Genomic DNA, 6,000 nt, shown 5'->3' on the forward strand with positions numbered 1-6,000 from the left:
GGCCTTGCACATGGCTGGCAAGTGCTCCCTCCACAAGTGCTCCACCTCGGGGCTACAGCCTCAGCCTTGGAGCCGAGCTTTCTGAACCAATCTAACTCCTTTCGCCCTGAGCTCTCCCCACCTTCCATTGCTCCCTGGAGAACCCCAGGATGATGCCTCTCCTTCCCCTGCCTTCTCCTCCACCTAGCTCAGATTTAAAGGTTTATTTATAGCTTTTTTTTTGTTCTTCACGTATTTACCTGAACCTACGTGTCCTTCCTACCACAAGTCTCTGACTGAGCCGTGGAACTTGTGATGCAATCAGGCAAGCACTGGCTCTGCTTGCTCTGCTGGGTGGGATTCAGGCTTGGATCCCACCTCTTACTGGGATGGAACCCTTACCTATCCATTGGTGTATGGAACTATTTTGACACCTACCCTCTAAAGAACTGTACTAGAGCCAGGAGTGGTGAGTGGTATATGCCTTTAATCCCAGCACGGGATGGGAGGCAAGATGATTACTGCAAGTTCAAGGACAGCCTGCACTACATAGTGAGCCTGTTTCAAAACAGGTGGGTAGGATAGAGGAGATGGCTCAGCTTTGGTAAAGTCCTATGTTCAAATCCCCAGAACCCATGTTATACAGAAAGCAGTGCCCATCTATAATCTCCTATGGAGGCATGGGAGAAGGATGAGAGACTCAAGGGAAGCTATCAGGCCAGCTAGCCTGGCTTATACAGTGCCAAACAACAGAACACCTGTCTCAAACAAGGTGAAAGATAGGGCTGCTGGCTCGGAGATTGTCTTCCGGCCATGCATGTTGCACTCTACTCATCCACATGAACACACCACCACCCACATTCCCCCCACCCCCCGCCCGACACACCACACATACTGTACTTGGCTGTATTAGGATTAAGTGAACATGTGTACATGAGGATTAAACAGATTAATGTGTTAAAAACGCTGAACTCAGTAGTTGGCACAGAACAAGGGCCCAGTGTTGTCGGTATTAGGGCTCTAGGATGCGGCCCATTTGGCTTTCTCTGCCTCGTCAGCCAGCCATACCTCTCCTGGCTAGCACCCCCATTTCCACAACTAAGAGAATGAGCAGTGTCGGAATCCTTCAATTTCACGGCTGAGGGTAGCTGGCATCTGCCATCTCTAGAGTCTTCAGTGATCCGCTCAGTCCCAGCAGCGGTGGTGGGAGGTGGCCACTTGCAGGAAAAGCCTAAGGCAGCTAGCTAGGGGCCCCGCTCTCCTGCTGGGGACCCTTTCCATGTCCTAGGTGCTTGCCCGAGTTGCTCAATGGCTCTGGCCCACAGGGAACAGGGTGGCCCGACCTATCCTCTCCCCCAAAGTTCCCCCGCGCGCCGGCCCGGAGCCAGACGAAGCTATTAGGCGGACAGTTAAACACAAACGAGCCTCGGGATACAGGCCCTAATTAAGTAAACACTCGGCTGGAGAGCTGTGGAGCACGCTCATTTCTGCCTCCTTCCCGGGCACTCAGCATTCCGGCGGGGGGCCGCGAGCGGAGAAAACGGTACTCAGCGTTTATGCGTGCCTGGATCACGACGCTGCCTTCTGCGCTGCTTCCCCAGCTGGCCATTCATCAATTCATTCGTTTAACTGAATGAATTTCAGTTTTGAGTTTCAGTTAAATTTACTGATAGCCTGGTCAGCTCAACATGGGATATATAGCAAGCTCTTGTCTCAGAAAAACAAAAACAAAAACAAAAAAAGAAGATGCCCAGAATTTGCTTCCTCCACCCACAGCCAATGATTACCTGGAGTAGGTGACAGCCCAGCATCCTTCCTTCCAGATAGACAAACCCTAAGACGTTGTAGGGTCCGAGGAAACGCTAAAGGAAGACCTCAGACTCAAATAGTATGCAAGAACAAAGCGTTTATTATATCACATGCATGTAGGGTCATTCACCTGTACAAAATGGTGACGACTCCCAGAGGGCCGTGTAAGCTCCTTTTAAGGAAGAGTTTCTGTGTCAGTTACCTAATTGGCTAGTATATTTTTAATTGGCTAAGATTTAGTCTTATCATTTTTGGACACATCTGCACAAGCTTGGACGTGAACTCAGAAGGGGGCTGCTGGTTTGTCCTTGAGATACTGTGGGGCTGACTTCGGTCCTCTGTGTTTGTTCTCTCCCTCGACCCTGAATGTAAGAGCCTTGTGGATAAATGACCCTTTGTTGGAAAAGATATCTGTTTGTCCTTCTCAGAGAACTGGAACCTAAATTCCGTTGTGAAAGTGGGAGCCGTTAACCCTTTCAATGTAATTGCACCATAGAGCTCCGTGTGGAGCAGGCTGATGCCACCCTCTGTGGGCCTAGGTCTGTGCTCACACCACCTCTTGCCCTTCGCTATCTTACTTCTCCCACGTGGTTCCTCCTGGGAGCACTTCTTGGTGTGCAAGGCTGGGAATGTGAATCCTTATCTCAAGTTTGGGTTCTTAGAATCCCATCATGGGCAGAACAAGCCTAGGATTGGAGAAAGACCAAGAGTTTCTGTTTGGTGATATTTCAGAAACCTGACATGGTGTGAGGAGGAGGCTTTCGGGTTGTGTGTTCCAGGTCAGAGGAAGAGTCTGGCTAGGGGATACTGTCACAACGGGAAGACATCTTACAGGGAAGACATGCCCAGTGGACTCCAGGCTTCTGGAGTCTTCTCATCTACATTGGTTAGTTTTCTGTCGTAATAAGAAAATACCCAAGACATGCAACCTAGAAGGAGAAAGGCTTGTTTGGGGCTCTCAGCTTTGAAGGTTCCAGTCCACAACTGAGAGTCCCCAAAGTTCTGGGGCTGTGCTAAACCAGCATGGCAGAGGTATAAAGGAATACAAAACCCACTTACCCCCTGGCCCTAGATCCTTTTTTGTGTGTTTGTGTGTGGTCTTGTGAAAGAAGGTTGGTTTCACTGTGTAGCCTTTATTGTCACTTGTGGAGGCCCACAGAGGTTTCCTAGTGAGATCTGAGCTTGCTTTACCCAGCAGGGCTGCATAAGAGGATGACTGGACCATGGGCCTGGTTACCAGGTGTTTGGAAAGGTCTACACTTGGCTGTATCTAGCAAGAGGGAGGTCTTTTGCCTTGCCCCTTGGCATTACTATAAAAAGCCCTTTTGAATAAAGTTCTGGGCCATTGGGTATTGACCCAGGTCCTTCCGAAGCTATCCTGTGTTTCTGTCTTTCCTCTCATTGGCTAGGCCCGACATTCTATTTAATATTTCTTATTCCTCTCTCCTCCTCATAGGAACCCTTTAAAAGGTGGGAACAGGTTTCCCACAGTCCTGGAACTCACTTTGTAGACCAGGCTGGCCTCTGCCTCCAGAATGCTGGGATTAAAGGAGTGTACTACCATACCTATCCCCAGGCCCCAGCTCTTCAATATTCTATCATTTCCCATTAGTGGACCTTGGAGACCAATCTTTTAATACATGGGCCTTTGGAGACCTGTGTGTGTGTGTGTGTGTGTGTGTGTGTGTGTGTGTGTGTGTGTGTGTGTTACAGAGGATAAAAGACTTTGTGTGTGCCAAGTTCTGTACCACTGAGCTATTTCCCCAGCCCCCTTTGGGAGACAAAGATCCAAACTATAATACCATTTCTGACAGGGTATAGCCTGCTGGACATCCTCCAGCTACATGGGGCTGGGACTCTTCTGTTCTTTCTCCTTTTCCAGAGAATCACCGCTTCCCAGTGTTTCTGGATTACATTTTGTATTTAAACACTTGCCATTTGCTGTGCTGTACCAACCTCTAGTACCACTGCTTCCTTCTAAGTGTCTCTGTCGCTTTACCCGCTACTACCCCTCTCCCTCTTTCCTCCCACCTTAAACCCTCTTGGGGACAGAGGCTAAGGCTGTCAGAATCAAACAACTCCAGACTTCCCCACAGCACCCACATGGGGAAACGTGCGTGGGATTCAAGACTGAGACTGTCATTCCTTCTCTCTCTCTCTCTCTCTCTCTCTCTCTCTCTCTCTCTCTCTCTGTGTGTTTGTGTGTTCTCCCAGTATGAGGGTACATGTAGTGGGCAGGTGTAAACACAAATGCATGCATGTGGAGGAGACTTGAGGTTGTTTGTCCGTCAGGAATCTCTTTCTAAGGCTCTTCTACCTTATCCTTTGATGCAGAGTTTCTCATCAAACCCAGAGTTTCTCAATACAGCTAGCTACTTTCACTAGCTAGGTTCTTTTGAGGATCCCATGTCTCCACCTTCCTAGGCTGAGATGACAGATGAGCCACCACACCCACCCAGGATCAAACCTGGTGTTAAGGATCAAACCCAGGGCCCTGTGCATGCCAGGCAAGTACTCTACCAACAGAGCTCTATCCGAAGCTTTTGTTTTTATTGAGGCAGGGTGTTTGGCTGACCTCAAACTTGATTGTGTAACCCAGGCTCGCCCTGAACTTCTGCCACTGCTTCCCACATGCTGGGATTACAGGTGTGTACCACCACACTCACCTACATGAGTTTGAATCAAGTCTTAGAAAATGACTGCCTGGGTTGAGCTACTTAACCCCTCTAAATCCTGTGGCATTAGTAACTCCCACCTGGGTGATAGATTACCCCAAACCTTCGCCTTGCCATCCAAACCTGCTCCCATAATCTTCCTTAGCAAAAAACAACTACATCCAGCCAGCGGCTTGAGCTGAGCCATCTTTGAACCCTTGGCTCATGGCACCTGCCATCCTGGCCTCCGTGTGGTTCCCCAGAACACAGATGTCCATTTCTGGCCTTTGCACATGCTCTTCCCTCAGCCAGGGTTGTGGTGCAGGATATCCCTTGTAATCTTTTCCATGCCTGGAAAGTTTCTGCTCAGATGTGACTCCTCAAGGAGCCCATCTCTGATGACCCTATGCAGAGAACACACACTCTATGTTTCCTCCTGTTGCTTTTTATTTTATTATTATTATGGACTTTTTTTGACAGTCTTACTCTGTAGCCCTAGCTGGCCTAGAACCTTTTATGTAGACCAGACTGACCTTGAATTCACAGAGATATGCCTGCACTTGCCTTCCGAGGGTTCCCTTTTCAGTTTTTTAAACTACATTTTTATTTGTTTATCTTGTGTGGGTGCATGTGCGGTGGCTCAGATGTGGCCACCAGAGGACAGCTACAGGATCGGTTCTTCTTCCACTATGTGGGTCTCAGGACAGAGCTCAGGCCATCAGGGTTGGTGGCTGGTGCCTTTCCCCCTGACCATCTTGCATCCCCCTGACCATCTTGCATCCCCCTGACCATCTTGCCGGCCTTTGTTTTACCCCTTTCCCAGAGTATTTACGGGATCTTGATTTATTAGTACCTATATAATTTTGTTTTTGTTACTGAGCTGGGTGTGGTGGCGCACATCTTTAATCCAGGCACTCAGAGTCAGGCAGCTGTCTGTGAGTTCAAGGTCAAACTGGTCTACATAGTGAGTTCCAGGACAGCCAGAGCTATAGAGAGAGACTCTGTCAAAAACCAAAATAATAATAATAATAATAATAATAATAATAATAATAATAATAATAATAAAGATTTTTGTTTTGTTTTGTTTGTCGAGGTAACATACCATAATGATTAGGATCCAGAACTCAGAATCGTGCTATCTGACTTTAAATCTTGAATTTAGCACATTTAGTCGTGAGACTGAGTGAGTACCAAAGTGTATCAAATGTCGTCTGTACAATCAGTGCTTGTAAATCATTGTATAACACCAAACCCAAAAGATTACTATTTTGTGTTTATTGTCTTTCTCTACATGGAGAGAACTCCCTACGTGAGAAAGGGATTTAAAAAACCCAAAACAAAACTAGTTTAATCAACTTGCAGCTGAGTAGTCTGAAGAGGAACTAAACATCTTTTAAAAAAATTTCAAATTATTTTGTCTATGAGTGTTTTGCCTGCATGTATGTCCGTGCATGTGAGTGTCTGGTACCCATGGAGGCCAGAGAAGGCTCCAGATCCCTGAAACTGGAGTTACAGATGGTTGTGAGCTGCCATACGGGTGCTCTGGAAGAGCAGCCAG

This window comes from Peromyscus californicus, unplaced genomic scaffold (assembly GCF_007827085.1).
Source record: "Peromyscus californicus insignis strain IS unplaced genomic scaffold, ASM782708v3 Scaffold_8__1_contigs__length_139910024, whole genome shotgun sequence".
Taxonomy (NCBI): domain Eukaryota; kingdom Metazoa; phylum Chordata; class Mammalia; order Rodentia; family Cricetidae; genus Peromyscus; species Peromyscus californicus.